This window comes from Scyliorhinus canicula, unplaced genomic scaffold (assembly GCF_902713615.1).
Source record: "Scyliorhinus canicula unplaced genomic scaffold, sScyCan1.1, whole genome shotgun sequence".
In the NCBI taxonomy this organism is placed as follows: domain Eukaryota; kingdom Metazoa; phylum Chordata; class Chondrichthyes; order Carcharhiniformes; family Scyliorhinidae; genus Scyliorhinus; species Scyliorhinus canicula.
This window is the reverse complement of record NW_024055477.1, coordinates 42464-58548: the sequence shown is the minus strand read 5'-3', so window position 1 is coordinate 58548 and position 16085 is coordinate 42464. Positions and strand designations below refer to the sequence as shown.

At 45.0% G+C, this 16085-nt stretch overlaps 1 long non-coding RNA gene and 6 other non-coding genes across 7 annotated transcripts; 6 read left to right on the top strand and 1 right to left on the bottom strand.

Moving 5' to 3' along the window:
- Positions 1 to 158: 158 nt before the first annotated feature.
- On the top strand, positions 159 to 231 carry trnav-aac. The gene has a single exon. It is a non-coding gene; the product is annotated as a tRNA-Val (tRNA).
- A 1678-nt stretch (positions 232 to 1909) lies between these two features.
- trnav-uac lies at positions 1910 to 1982 on the top strand. The gene has a single exon. It is a non-coding gene; the product is annotated as a tRNA-Val (tRNA).
- A 495-nt stretch (positions 1983 to 2477) lies between these two features.
- On the top strand, positions 2478 to 2550 carry trnav-aac. The gene has a single exon. It is a non-coding gene; the product is annotated as a tRNA-Val (tRNA).
- A 1660-nt stretch (positions 2551 to 4210) lies between these two features.
- Positions 4211 to 4283, top strand: trnav-uac. Its single transcript has one exon. It is a non-coding gene; the product is annotated as a tRNA-Val (tRNA).
- Positions 4284 to 4377: 94 nt separating this feature from the next.
- On the top strand, positions 4378 to 4450 carry trnar-acg. The gene has a single exon. It is a non-coding gene; the product is annotated as a tRNA-Arg (tRNA).
- Positions 4451 to 4779: 329 nt separating this feature from the next.
- On the top strand, positions 4780 to 4852 carry trnav-aac. The gene has a single exon. It is a non-coding gene; the product is annotated as a tRNA-Val (tRNA).
- Positions 4853 to 8313: 3461 nt separating this feature from the next.
- Positions 8314 to 14292, bottom strand: LOC119959944. The gene is made up of 2 exons (XR_005459311.1): positions 14137 to 14292; positions 8314 to 8816 (listed from the first exon to the last, which is right to left on the bottom strand). It is a non-coding gene; the product is annotated as an uncharacterized LOC119959944 (long non-coding RNA).
- Between the last annotated feature and the right edge of the window lie 1793 nt (positions 14293 to 16085).

Sequence of the window (16085 nt, the reverse complement as noted above, 5' to 3'; positions counted from 1 at the left end):
AAAGTTCAATATCTGATCTTTGATAAGTTGAGACATCAGTTTTAAAGAAACGGCTTCTTGCAATAAGTGACATGGCCTCTCAGCGGAACCGTTAGAAGCTGCAACAGTACATTGAGGTTCAACATTGCACAGGGCCACTGATTGCGATGCTCCCAGCAGTTTCTGTAGTGTAGTGGTTATCACATTCGCCTAACACGCGAAAGGTCCCCGGTTCGAAACCGGGCAGAAACATCGCATGCTTCTCATTTTGTGTGACGAATGTTTGCACAAAATAACTTTCTTCCTCAATCTCGCACGTTCGAGGAACATGAGATTTGGTCTCTCATGAGATATTAAAATTCCTGCAACAAAGTCAGAAATACGGAATATTCAAGACGCCTGGGGAAGAAAAGCCTTCCCTATTTTGCCACGATTCGGATATTAGCAGTTTGTTCATCCGCCACAGAATCTTTTGGGTTTACAGATGCAGATGAACATATTTAATCACCATTTCAAACATGTCTAAATGAACGATGAAAGAAACTTACTGCGTATGCGTCAATGGGAAAGCAAAACAGAAAACACAGGACAGCCTCATCAGGTCTGACAGCCTCTGTGGAGAGAGACGGCAAGTGTCGTTGAGAGTCTGGGTGACTCTTTGTCGAAGCTGGACAACTGGATCTTTGGTCAGGTGTAGACTGGCGGAGTGTGTGGGGGAAGTGGGGGTGGGGGTGGGGGGAGCGTGAAGCATTGTGTCTCCACAGACGGCCAGCGATGGGTGGAGAATAACTAAAATATGTTGGGCCGAAAGAAAAAGGGAATGTAAATGTTTCTAATCAGTGTTAAGAACTGTGCTGACAGAGGCGATTAGAAGATTAGAATGTGTTAATGAGAGAGGACAATGAGGAACAAGGGGCGGATTTCCCAAGAGGGATGCGATTGGTTAGGGGAATGGGGAGGGGGAGACAATGGGAGAAGAAGACATATCAATGGAAGCAATGAAAATCAGTTGATGGAAATAAACATGCGGTGAAGTGGGAAGAGTGATTTCACGGTGCGAAGTTGTTGAGCGTACTGAAAAATCCGCAAGGCTGTACCGTGCCTATTCGGAGGTTGGGGTGCTGTTCCTCGGCGTTGTGCTGAGCTACATGGGAATATTGCAGCAGGCCAAGATCGGACATGTGGACATGAGAGCAGGACAGTGAGTTCAAATAGCAAGCGACAGGAGAGTCTGCCACCAGCTTGTCGATGGAGCGAAGGTGTTTTGCAATGTGGTCACCCAGTCGGCATTTAGTCTCTCCAATGCAGAGTAGATGGCATTGGGATCAGCAAATGCAACAGGCCAGATTGAAGGACGTCTTATAGTAATGTGTACTCAAAAGGACAGACACAAACGATACTGTAACTGACTTAGAGGAAATGCCAGAGACTTATCTGAACCAGCTTTGAGAAAGAAAAAACGGTCTTCCTGATGGAGAAACAGGAAAAGCCAGTGTGGGAATCCAGGCTCAAAGTTGATTTACAATTACCCCTCCTTTCTTCTACATGAACGGTATTTAGGCTGCAGCATTTTACACACCAAAACACAATGAGGTCAAATATAAGAAACACATAATTATCAATTCTTAAACTCAACTCAAGCATTGAATAACGAAACAAATATTGTGTAAAGTCGGTTGCTTTTTTCTGTAGGATTTCAGGATGCTGCATTAATAGTAGAAGAGAGCATTCCGCCGTTAGCGATTTGCTGAACAAATGCTTCAGTTCAATATAGGTTCTTCTTCTGGCTTGTAAGTTTAGATATCAATTTTTAAGAAACAGTCTTGTTCTTGTAAGAAGTGACATGGCCTCTCAGCCGAACCATGCGAAGCTGCAACAAGGCAGTTGAGTTGAAGGTGACACAGGTCCGTTGGCGTCTGTGTTGCCAGCTGTTTCTGTAGTGTAGTGGTTATCACATTCGCTTTACACGCGAATGGTCCCCGGTTCGAAACCGGGCAGAAACATGTGGTGCTTCCAGTTCAGTCTGTTGCTAAATATTACCTCGATCTCGTAACTGGTCTTCATCATCGAGGAATAGCAAAAGCCTATAACTGCTGTGGGCCAGTGGCGCAATGGATAACGCGTCTGACTACGAATCAGGAGATTTCAGGTTCGACTTCTGGCTGGCTCGGAGTTTCCAGTTTTGGCGTCCCCTTTAGTTCAGTGGGTTGGACAGCTGGTTCCCGATGGAGAGCAAAGTGAGCAGACCATCATCAATTCTCGTTTCAGCTGTGGTTACTTTTGAAAGCCCTGCCCTCTCAATTTAACTTCAAGCAAAACATAACTTATCTCCAGTTCAGCAAAGTTCAATATCTGATCTTTGATAAGTTGAGACATCAGTTTTAAAGAAACGGCTTCTTGCAATAAGTGACATGGCCTCTCAGCGGAACCGTTAGAAGCTGCAACAGTACATTGAGGTTCAACATTGCACAGGGCCACTGATTGCGATGCTCCCAGCAGTTTCTGTAGTGTAGTGGTTATCACATTCGCCTAACACGCGAAAGGTCCCCGGTTCGAAACCGGGCAGAAACATCGCATGTTTCTCATTTTGTGTGACGAATGTTTTCACAAAATAACTTTCTTCCTCAATCTCGCACGTTCGAGGAACATGAGATTTGGTCTCTCATGAGATATTAAAATTCATGCAACAAAGTCAGAAATACGGAATATTCAAGACGCCTGGGGAAGAAAAGCCTTCCCTATTTTGCCACGATTCGGATATTAGCAGTTTGTTCATCCACCACAGAATCTTTTGGGTTTACAGATGCAGATGAACATATTTAATCACCATTTCAAACATGTCTAAATGTACGATGAAAGCAACTTACTGCGTATGCGTCAATGGGAAAGAAAAACAGAAAACACAGGACAGCCTCATCAGGTCTGACTGCCTCTGTGGAGAGAGATGGCAAGTGTCGTTTAGAGTCTGGGTGACTCTTTGTCGAAACTGGACAACTGGATCAGTCAGGTGTAGACTGGCGGAGTGTGTGGTGGAAGTGGGGGTGCGGGGAGCGTGAAGCATTGTGTCTCCACAGACGGCCAGCGATGGGTGGAGAATAACTAAAATATGTTGGGCCGAAAGAAAAAGGGAATGTAAATGTTTCTAATCAGTGTTAAGAACTGTGCTAACAGAGGCGATTAGAAGATTAGAATGTGTTAATGGCAGAGGACAATGAGGAACAAGGGGCGGATTTCCCAAGAGGGATGCGATTGGTTAGGGGAATGGGGAGGGGGAGACAATGGGAGAAGAAGACATATCAATGGAAGCAATGAAAATCAGTTGATGGAAATAAACATGCGGTGAAGTGGGAAGAGTGATTTCACGGTGCGAATTTGTTGAGCGTACTGTAAAATCCGCAAGGCTGTACCGTGCGTATTCGGAGGTTGGGGTGCTGTTCCTCGGCGTTGTGCTGAGCTACATGGGAATATTGCAGCAGGCCAAGATCGGACATGTGGACATGAGAGCAGGACAGTGAGTTCAAATAGGAAGCGACAGGAGAGTCTGCCACCAGCTTGTCGATGGAGCGAAGGTGTTTTGCAATGTGGTCACCCAGTCGGCATTTAGTCTCTCCAATGCAGAGTAGATGGCATTGGTATCAGCAAATGCAACAGGCCAGATTGAAGGATGTCTTATAGTAATGTGTACTCAAAAGGACAGACACAAACGATACTGTAACTGACTTAGAGGAAATGCCAGAGACTTATCTGAACCAGCTTTGAGAAAGAAAAAACGGTCTTCCTGATGGAGAAACAGGAAAAGCCAGTGTGGGAATCAAGGCTCAAAGTTGATTTACAATTACCCCTCCTTTCTTCTACATGAACGGTATTTAGGCTGCAGCATTTTACACACCAAAACACAATGAGGTCAAATATAAGAAACACATAATTATCAATTCTTAAACTCAACTCAAGCATTGAATAACGAAACAAATATTGTGTAAAGTCGGTTGCTTTTTTCTGTAGGATTTCAGGATGCTGCATTAATAGTAGAAGAGAGCATTCCGCCGTTAGCGATTTGCTGAACAAATGCTTCAGTTCAATATAGGTTCTTCTTCTGGCTTGTAAGTTTAGATATCAATTTTTAAGAAACAGTCTTGTTCTTGTAAGAAGTGACATGGCCTCTCAGCCGAACCATGCGAAGCTGCAACAAGTTGAAGGTGACACAGGTCCGTTGGCGTCCGTGTTGCCAGCTGTTTCTGTAGTGTAGTGGTTATCACATTCGCTTTACACGCGAATGGTCCCCGGTTCGAAACCGGGCAGAAACATGTGGTGCTTCCAGTTTAGTCTATTGCTAAATATTACCTCGATCTCGTAACTGGTCTTCATCATCGAGGAATAGCAAAAGCCTATAACTGCTGTGGGCCAGTGGCGCAATGGATAACGCGTCTGACTACGAATCAGGAGATTCCAGGTTCGACTCCTGGCTGGCTCGGAGTTTCCAGTTTTGGCGTCCCCTTTAGTTCAGTGGGTTGGACAGCTGGTTCCCGATGCAGAGCAAAGTGAGCAGGGCATCATCAATTCTCGTTTCACCTGTGGTTACTTATGAAAGCCCTGCCCTCTCAATTTAACTTCAAGCAAAACATAACTTATCGCCAGTTCACCAAAGTTCAATACCTGATCATTTGATAAGTTGAGACATCAGTTTTAAAGAAACGGCTTCTTCCAATAAGTTACATGGCCTCTCAACGGAACCGTTAGAAGCTGCAACAGTACATTGAGGTTCAACATTGCACAGGGCCACTGCTTGCGATGTTCCCAGCAGTTTCTGTAGTGTAGTGGTTATCACATTTGCCTAACACGCGAAAGGTCCCTGGGTCGAAACCGGGCAGAAACATAGCGTGCTTATCATTTTGTGTGACGAATGTTTGCACAAAATACCTTTCTTCTTCAATCTCGCACGTTCGAGGAACATGAGATTTGGTCTCTCATGAGATATTAAAATTCCTGCAACAATGTCAGAAATACGGAATATTCAAGACGCCAGCGGAGAAAAGCCTTCCCTATTTTGCCACGATTCGGATATTAGCAGTTTGTTCATCCACCACAGAATCTATTGGGTTTACAGATGCAGATGAACATATTTAATCACCATTTCAAACATGTCTAAATGTACGATAAAAGCAACTTACTGCTTATGCGCCAATGGGAAAGAAAAACAGAAAACACAGGACAGTCTCATCAGGTCTGACAGCCTCTGTGGAGAGAGATGGCAAGTGTCGTTTTGAGTCTGGGTAACACTTTGTCGAAGCTGGACAACTGGATCTTTGGTCAGGTGTAGACTGGCGGAGTGTGTGGGGGAAGTGGGGGTGGGGGGAGCGTGAAGCATTGGGCCTCGACAGACGGCCAGCGATGGGTGGAGAATAACAAAAACGTGTTGCGTCAAAAGAAAAAGGGAATATAAATGTTTCTAATCAGTGTTAAGAACTGTGCTGACAGAGGCGATTAGAAGATTAGAATGTGTTAATGGCAGAGGACAAGGGGCGGATTTCCCAAGAGGGATGTGATTGGCTTGGGGAATGGGGAGGGGGAGACAATGGGAGAGGAAGACATATCAATGGAAGCAATGAAAATAAGTTGATGGAAATAAACATGCGGTGAAGTGGGAAGAGTGATTTCACGGTGCGAAGTTGTTGAGCCTACTGTAAAATCAGCAAGGCTGTACCGTGCCTATTCGGAGGATGGGGTGCTGTTCCTCGGCGTTGTGCTGAGCTACATGGGAACATTGCAGCAGGCCAAGATCGGACATGTGGACATGAGAGCAGGACAGTGAGTTCATATAACAAGCGACAGGAGAATCTGCCGCCAGCTTGTCGATGGAGCGAAGGTGTTTTGCAAAGCGGTCACCCAGTCGGCATTTAGTCTCTCCAATGCAGAGTAGATGGCATTGGGATCAGCAAATGCAACAGGCCAGATTGCAGGCTGTCTGAAAGTACTGTGTACTCAAAAGGACAGACACAAACGATACTGTAACTGACTTAGAGGAAATGCCAGAGACTTAACTGAACCAGCTTTAGGAAAGAAAAAACGGTTTTCCTGATGGTGAAACAGTAAAAGCCAGTGTGGGAATCCAGGCTCAATGTTGATTTAGAAGTACCCCTCCTTTCTTCTACATGAACGGTATTTAGGCTGCAGCATGTTACACACCAAAACACAAAGTGGTCAAATATAAGAAACACATAATTGTCAATTCTTATTTTAAAGAAATAAACGTGTCCTTGTAAGAAGTGACATGGCCTCTCAGCCAAACTATGCGAAGCTGCAACAAGGCAGTTGTGCTGAAGGTGACACAGGTCCGTTGGAGTCTGCGTTGCCAACTGTTTCTGTGGTGTAGTGGTTATCACATTCGCTTTACACGCGAATGGTCCACCGTTCGGAACCGGGCATGAAACATTCCAGAGAAATTCCAGTTTAGTCTGTTTCTAAATAGTACCTCGATTTCTTAACTGGGTCTCGCATAATGTATAAAAATTCCTGCAGCAAAGTCAGAAATACTGAATTATCAAGACGCCGGGGGATGAAAAGCCTTGCCTATTTTTCCACGATTCGGATATTAGCAGTTTGTTCATCCACCACAAGAATCTATTGGGTTTACAGGTGCAGATGAACATATTTAATCACCATTTCAAACATGTCTAAATGTACGATAAAAGCAACTTACTGCGGATGCGTCAATGGGGAACAAAAAAAGAAAACACAGAACAGTCTCAGCTGGTCTGGCAGCCTCTGTGGAGAGAGATGGCAGCTGACGTTTCGAGTCTGGGTGACTCTTTGTCAAAGCTGGAGAACGGGCAATAGGGTCAGATTCAGACTCTTGTGGCTGGGGCGGGGCTGACGTGACGCATTGGTCCTCGGTAGAGTGTCAGCGACTGGTGGCAAATGACGAAAATGTGTTGGACAGAAAGGAAAAGGGAATGTAATTGAGGCTAATCAGGGCTAAGAAAGGTGCTGATAGAGGCGCATTAGGAGGTCAGAATGTGTTCATGGTAGAACAAAAGTAGGCAGCGAGGCAGAGGAAAATGAGATTAAAATCGCTTATTGTCACTAGTGGGCTTCAAATGAAGTTACTGTCGCCACATTCCGGCGCCTGTTGGGGGAGGCTGGTACTGGCCTATCGTGGTCAGCTTTCAAAGCCAGCGATTTCGCACTGTGCTAATCCAGCCCCTGCAATAGAGATCAGATTGCTCAAGTGGAATCGGATGGGCTGGATGGAGGGGGCAATGGTGAGGGCAAAACATATCGTTGGAATTAATGAAAATAAGTTGATGGAAATAAACAGGTGGTGAAGGGGGTAGAGAGAGTTCACAGTCTGAGGTTGTTGAACTGAATGTTAAGTCGGGAAGGCTGTAACATGCCTAATCAGAGGATGAGGAGCTATTCCCCCAGTTTCTGCTGGGTTTCTGTGGAACATTGCAGCAGGCCAGGGTCGAAATGAAGACATACATAATAAATAAATATGTGAATGTAAATGGGGAATTGGAAATGTTTCACTGTCAAAATAAATATTGGGTAAAAATAGACTAGCGATTCAAGAAGGCAATTCACCATCACCGTCCCAATAGCAAATAGCTGTGGGCAATAAATGCTGGAGCAGCCAGGGGTGTCCACATCCCCGAATGAATGAAATGGAACAGACAGAGAGTTGCCTGAATCAACCAGAATTAGTCAATAGAGATAAGTGAATGTCCACTCATAGACAAGCTTTTCGAAAATGTTTCGATTTTCTCGGGAACGTATTGGTTCCCTGCAATTGGAGGTCAGCTTCTCAAAGCAAACCCAATGTGAATGAATCCCGCTGTCTCCGCCGCAAAGAAATGAAGAGAACATGTTGCTTGACCAACGGAAACCCTCATCAAAGAGCTCGTCCGGGATTAACCCGGGACCTCTAGCAAATTCCTACAGCGAGACACCAAAAGCGAGAATCATACCCCTAGACCAACGAACCCCTCGAAAGTAAACGCAGCATACTGTCATTGCCATCGAAAGTCGATCTAACATCTGCGGAGAAAGTGGAAAATACTGGAACAACTCAGGGAGTCAGGCGGCATTTCTCGACAGGACAACAAAGTGGGTCTTTCACCGTCACCTTTCATTAAAACCGGGACAGGTTAGAAATGTAGGACGTCTTAACCAAGTGAACTCCCGGAGGGAGGAAACAGAACAACAGGAAAGGGACACTCAATTGATGTGCTAAAAATATTGATTTTCGTGGTATATATCACTAGTAATTGTTTCTAAAAGCAGCAAACAAAATCTTCCCGATTACATGAAAAATTAGACAGTGAGAGATGAATTTTATTTATTATGATGAATTTTATTTACTGTGTTGCAATATGTTAACATCCGTACTTCCACCAAGATTCAACGGAAACTTTCAAAGGAGAATTGTGAAGGGAAGCATCATGGCTAATGTGAGGTGTGAAAGGCGATTGGGACAGCGTTTTCAAATAGACACAGGAAAACTGAATCCTCATTCCGTTCCCTAAATCTCTATGATTCATGAGCGTTCATGTCATTCCCTCACTGTTTGTTCTCAGTCACTTGAGCAGTGAGCAGGTGCAGGATGGTCACAGGCCTCTGGAGATTGAACCATCGCTATTTCCACTCCAGCAGTTGATCCGCCGCACAGTTTGATCAGTTTAGAGTCTGCGGTGTCCACGACCACAGCTTCCGTTTGCTGCTCTCGATATGAACCGTTTGTGCTGGTGGATACATCGCTGCCTCTGGCCCCTTCCTATCATTACTTCTGTAAACAATGCAGTGGTGCAGGAATCTGTATGGCTGCGTCAGCAGATCATTTCCTGCATTGAATAAACACGGAAGAACATTAGTTGTTGATCTAAAGTGCAACCACAAATGCTGTGTCTGATTCTATCATATAAACATATAAAGTAGATGGAATGAGGCAGGAACTCAGAAGTAAATATAATTTACATGAATCAAAGAGGACAAAGATCTCAGGGATCGAATGCGAAAATTTGGGAACACGATGCTGATGATGTTACAGAGTTAAAGGATCCAGGATTTATCAACAACGACGCAGGCATTAGAAAAGATACAGCAAGTGTAAATATGTACATATCGCTGTTGGGAATGCTGTTCAAACACATGGATGGTTCCGTTACTCTTCTTTCATTTGGTATTAACCGCACAGACAGAGTGTGGGAGGAATTGGGAAAGATGACGCAGGGATGAAATACAATAATCCTGAGCAGAGACTTCAGCAACTAGAGCAAGTGCACGAGAAACGTTGCCGGGAACAGAATCCAACAATCAGCTCAAGGAAGAAGTGGATAAATATCGGACCAGTAAATAGAAATTTAAAAATGATGAAATCTATGGAACAAGCAGATAATTAATCAGTGGATAACTCCTTAAGCGAGACAATACAAAATAATGGACCGAATTTCCTCTCTTTGGGCTGTAAGATAATCAATGGCTCTGCTCAGTCAGACAGGACACAGAGCACTGACTATCTGAATCATTGTAACCTGGTGTTACACACAGGAAGCAGAGAGGTTTGGAATCAGTGACGGTTCAAGTGGTCTATGGATTGAGAAACAGCCAATCGCTCAGTGGCACCGTGAGTAACGCCAGGTAAGGACATCCCATAATAGTCCAATCGGTGACAATGTGGCCCCTCAGTCTCACATTGAGGGGGGGACAAGTCCCAGTCTGGAAATCAGACCCGGATTGATCCGCCTTTTGTCCACTTTCATCATCGTGACCAGGAATCCCAGGAAAGAGCTGTTTCCAGCTGGAACTATGAAGCTGCTGATATTGGGTGAGTTTATTTTCTTATCTGATGCATTGTTTTAACAATCACATAACACCGTGTGGTTATGTGGATTTTATTTTGTTCCCAGCTGTTCAGTGTGAGGATCAGAGCTCCCACCCTGAGCAGGCGGTGTCCCGGGAAGGGGATCAGGCTGAACTGAATTGCTGGCTCTCCATCGGTTCTGGCTATTCCGTAGCCTGGTACAGACAGACACTGATAGGAGCTCCCACATTTATCGCCTCCATTTACCAGGGGACTGAGACCAAAGGACGCTACACCCTGTCCTTTGACAGAACAAAGAAGTCCAATACCATCTGTATAGATGAGAGCGCGGTCCAGGACTCCGGAATGTATCTCTGTGCGAAGCAGCCACAGTGACACACAGAGCGGATCCGGCTGGACAATATCTTGTTCTCTGTCGGGTCTCCGCTGCCCCGTTAACCTTTCCCCAAACCAGAACCTTTAGAAATGCCGGTGATGGTCATAAATGTTACTTTCCCATGTTCAAACTTCTATCTGGACAATCTTCCAACACAAGGGCAGCACGGTAGCATTGTGGATAGCACAATGGCTTCACAGCTTCAGGGTCCCAGGTTCGATTCCGGCTTGGGTCACTGTCTGTGCGGAGTCTGCACATCCTCCCCGTGTGTGCAGGTTAGGTGGATTGCCCTTAGTGGGGTTACTGGGTTATTGGGAAGTGTTTACCTTGGGTAGTGTGCTCTTTCCAAGAGCCGGTGCAGACTCGATGGGCCGAATGGCCTCCTTCTGCACTGTAAATTCTATGATGAAACATTATAGCTGTTACTAGTAAAGTAAAGCCGCCATAGACCCAAATCAGCAGAGGCTGCTCTCCACTTTGAGTGGAATGCTGACTGGTGGTGATTTAACCGGATGATCACCACATCCTCTGTCGAGGGACAAGGTTGAGAACGCGGTGCTTAGGAATAACCTCTGTTACAGGAGGTATAGAGGAACAGGGCAGGTTAAGTAAAGTTCTCTATTTAATTGTCCCAAACTAAAAAGTTAAGACACAGGCAGAAAATCTGACTCTTCTTTCTCTTTCAAATACTGAGATTGACGTGCAAGAGAAAGATAGATAATGAATGATGCAGATAGATAGAAAAATTGATAGTCGGTATATAGATGGTTAGATAGTCATGGGAACACAGACAGACAAATAGAATGGTAGATAGATTCAGTAAGAAGTTCCGAAACAAAGCTGTTGGACTTCAACCTCGTGTGGTAAAACTTCTTACTGCCCCACCCCAGTCCGGCATCTTCACATCATGATAGATAGACTGTTAGATTAGCCTATTCTGCCTATATACTCAAGCACTTTATCTATTTCTCCATGGACATATCGTGATGTTAATTTTATTTCTGTTTTAACAGCTGTTCCTTGTCATTCAGAGACATTTCAGATATCGATATCTCGGGTAACACAATGTCAGACTATCTCGCTTCATCACAACGCTACTTTCACTACAAATGACTGGTGCCAGCAGTTCTCCAATCAAGCTCCCGAGTATCTGGTCTCCACACTCGGAGGTTAAAGAGTTCAGGGAAGTTTTAAAGTATCCCTGGACCTTGAGAAAGGCTCCACCACTCTCAGTGTTAACACGGTTGAGCTGACAGACTGTGCGGTGTATTACAATGCAGTGAGACACTGTGAAACAAAGAGTTCAGAACCCTGTACCCTGCTCAGTCGATATGGGGACTGCAGAGACATGTAGCGAATGGGCTTTAAAAGGGAGTGTGATACAAGCAAAATCGATTAAAAGGTTCTTGCTTATGGACTTAAAACATATACTTTATTCATTCTAATAATCTAATTTGCAGATAATCCGTAGTAGAAACACGTAAATCATTGGGTGATACATTGGCTTACTGCAATTTGGTTCCCGTCATTGTTTGATGTTTAGGGAACCTTCAAGCCTTCCATTCTACCGAAATTAACATTCCAAATGTATCAGTTGTGGATATATCAGTTTATTTCGTTAAGCTATTTATGCAAATAACAAGTACTTTACAAATGGCGTAGGCACGTCCGAAGATTGAGGCAAAGGAACTGGCATCAATCCGAAATGGCAAGTGTAGCAAAAGCAATGTAATGGAAAATGCCTCAGATGCGGTAATAAAAACATCAAAGTAATAAACCCCGTAATAAGTTGCCACAATAAAATCTCCTCAATATTCAAGGATAAATATGTGCAGGTTAGGTGGATTGGCCTTGATAAATTGCCCTTAGTGTCCAAAATTGCCCTTAGTGTTGGGTGGGGTTATTGGGTTATGGGGATAGGGTGGGGGGTGTTGATCTTGGGTAGGGTGCTCTTTCCAAGAGCCGGTGCAGACTCGATGGGCCGAATGGCCTCTTTCTGCACTGTAAATTTTATAAAATTCTATGAAATTGAGAATCGCTATTTCACAGAGAATATTCCACTAGATGGCGCGCTAGGACATTATCTGTGTCCAAAATTTACAGAGGCGTCAGTTCACCGCCGTTACAGCTGACAGCTGAGGAATACAGGAAATGTGTATGTTTCGTGTCATTTCCAGGTAAACGATATGTATTTAGGGCAAGAGCCTATGTATGAATTACAGAAGATCTGGCACAGATCACGTTTCTGGGCCTGAGGCTCTGGAATCCAGCCCCACTTCAGGACTTTCTGGTTCGCAGTCTGTTTAAACCGATTGATGATCAGCTTGTAAATTCTTCCAAGATGCGCATTGACAGTTCGTAAGAGCTGGAGAGTTTTCTGGTCAACCAAACTGCAGGAGACAATTGAAAGCACTGCAGTCAAACATAATCATGGGCCAATGTAATGGAAGCCAATGGCCAACCAGCGCCACCTGAGGTGATGGTACCTGGAGGATGAGGAGGATGACGGTGGTGACTTAGACAGTGAACAGAATAAATTGTTTTATTCCAATATCACTGGGTGGTCTGACTAAGAGATTTAACAGGTTTCAAATCAATGTGGTTCCTCAATATATCATAGAGAAAGAGAGAGAGAAAGGGATGTGCACCAATTCGTTGCAGAATGTTCTGGTTACTATTTGCAACAATGTCAAAGTACCAGGAAAATACCTAGGCTCTCAAATCCCTTTGCTCAAGCATTAGGATGACAACACTTTCTGTCGGAGAATTAAACATTCCCAATGACGTCTGTGTTAATAATATCTCCGACATCACAACACCGACTGCAGTGGAAATCATAGATCATAGAGTTTACAGTGCAGAAGGAGGCCATTCGGGCCATCGAGTCTGCACCGGCTCTTGGAAAGAGCACTCTAACCAAGCCCACACCACCCTATCCCCATAACCCAGTAACCCCACTCAACCAACACTAAGGGCAATTTTGGACATTAAGGGCAATTTAGCATGGCCAATCCACCTAACCTGCACGCCTTTAGACTGTGGGAGGAAACCAGAGCACCCGGAGTAAACCACGCACACACGGGGAGGATGTGCAGACCACACAGACAGTGACACAGCCGGGAATCGAACCTGGGACCCTAGAGCTGTGAAGCATTTGTGCTAATCACTGTGCTACCGTACTGCCCTACCTGGAATGAAATGAACGTCCTGAGGTTGAAAAGTGCTTTGGGGCATCCGGAGTCGGTAAAAGGCGCGACATCAGTAAAAATATTTCGCTTACCGAGGAATAATTTACTCCAGGGTTAAATTAATTGTCCTCCTTTTTCCATGGAGATCATTAATTTGTTATTAATTCCCTTTTCTTTATTCCAGTCTCCTTTTCCCGGATTGGATTAATGAGTGGTCACCACCTCCTGGGATTTTCCAGGATTCTGTCTCCAGTCTGTTGAGAGGTTCTTTCCTCTCAACAGGACACCGGGAGCCCGTCAGAAACAACAACCGGGAATTTACCGAGGAGACGGTGCATCCCTCAGGGAATGCTGCACTGTCAGTTCCTGGCCTCTGAATAATATGTTAAATTGTGGACACTGCCTTCCTCCGGAATGTATCTCTGTGCGAAGCAGACACAGTGAGACATATAACAATGGAGGTATTTACATCGCATGGCCACCATTTCCAAAAAAAAGAACAGGAGAAATGCCCTGTCCAATATCCATCCACCAATCACAATTACTGTAACAGCGAGGCTATTAAACATTACTGTGTGGAGTGATATGCTGGGTCCAATTGGCTGCAAGGTTTTCCACATTTTATTATAACAGTGACGGTGAAACACTTTGGAACCTGAAGCTCGATAAATATTCTAATTTTCATTCTCGAAACTGCCCTCTTCCATTGCTTTATTTTGGCAATAAATTTATTCGTGTTAAAAATGTATGTTAGAATTGAAAAGTTGAGATATCACCTCGATTTCAGGCGCCATTTCAGACTCGCCGCTGATCACAGTGTTTGCCTAACGCTTTGTTATGCTGAGTGGCACTTTGACAGTTTTTGTACAGGTTCAGCCCAGCTCTGTGTCTCTGTGGGTCTCAGTGCGCAGTAATACACCGCGGAGTCTGTCAGCTCTGTTTTAGACACATTCAGCAGGACGGTGCGGATTGTGTCATTGAGCTCCGCGGAAAAACGGTCCCCTGGGGATCTCTCTGTGTTCCCGATGTATTTACTAATCTGGAGCAGGTACTCCATGGATCCGCTAGGGTACTGACGGTACCAAAATAGGTAATAATTGTTCGTGCTTGTAGCTGTATAATTGCAGAATAACTTAACATCTTCTCCTTCACTCACTGTGACAGCAGCCGGTGTCTGAGAAACGGAATCTCCTCGACAATGTCCTGTAAGAACCCAGAGTGATTTTAAATTAAATAATGCGAATTCACTGAGTCTATACCGCAGAACCATCCCGTCATCCTGAACAATAGCCTCAGAGAGTGATCAGCCAAGACAATAGAAATATATTTTCCACAGCTTAGTGGTTGCAACGGGAAAGTGTTTGGACGGATTAAATAAATCTTCTATCATAAAGATTCCGGTCTTTCTAACGATGTCCGGTCCTCAGCTTCAGTCACTGTAACTGGAAGCGGAAAGTACTAACGGTCTGTGGGTTTGACAGTCAGCTGTTTGTCAATGTCATTCACTAGCAGCAGAGAAGCTTCAATCTCAGCCCAACTCTCCCGCTCTCATTCCCTCGGGAAATGTGCCGACTTCCAGCAAACAGTGTTTCCTGTTTAGACTAGCAAGATCCGGATTACCTTTTCAAGTTGGGACAGTCTGTACCTCCGACCACCCACACCCTTGTATTCAGCGACCTGCCTGACAGAATGTCATGTTGGAAAATCTGTGACATAAAGAGTTGAGCAACTTGTGAACTTACCGGTTAAAAGAGCGGCCGCTGTGAGGAATAAATACACAGTAACAGGCGACATGTTTGCAGAGAGATCGTGGCAGCTTTGAACAGAAATGGTTGAGGCTGAAATTGTTTTCATCAAGAGTTGAGAAGAGGATGAGTCATAATCATGAGCCTGCTGATTGGTACATTGCTCACAACGTCATCGGGTCACATCCAATTGCCTGTAAGTTCCTTTTCTCTTCAATTCAATCAATGTTCTCACAGCTCATTGGATCTCCAATTCATCCTGTTGGCGCAGATCGAAAGCAACGAAGTGAATTTGTACATCTCCATGCTGATCCTTAAATAGGTTGACAAAGAATAGGGTTATTGATAATGTGAGATGAGCAGTTGTTTCGCCCAGAACTAGAACAAATGAAATGCGAATGAATTTGGTGGCCATTGTTGTAAACAATGGGCGTTTGGATGAGAATTCTGTATTTTGCATGAACATTAGGCCTTGCGAATATCATGCTATACTAAGCCGTCAGCAGCATTAATGTGCAGGATAAGGGGATTAGCCATGCGAAAATTGTCCCTCAGTGTCCAAAGATGTGCAGGTTAAGTGGGGTTGCCGGGTTAGGGCTGGGGAGTGGCCGAGGTAGGGTGCTCTTTCAGAGGTCGGTGCAGACTGGATGGGCAAAATGCCTGAAGCCGCCACTACTGTCAGCCTGACCCCCCCCCCCCCCCCACCTCATGTCCAGCCTGACCCTCCCATTCCAGTCCAGCCCGACCCTCCCATTCCAGTCCAGCCCGAGCCTCCCATTCCAGTCCAGCCCTTCCCTCCCATTCCAGTCCAGCCCGACCCTCCCATTCCAGGCCAACCCGACCCTCCCATTCCAGGCCAACCCTACCCTCCCATTCCAGGCCAGCCAGATACCCCACTCAGTCCAACCCCACCTTACTAACTATGGTGCGTTCTGTACCCCTCCAGTCCAGCCTATCTCTCCGAATCCGGTCCAGCCTGA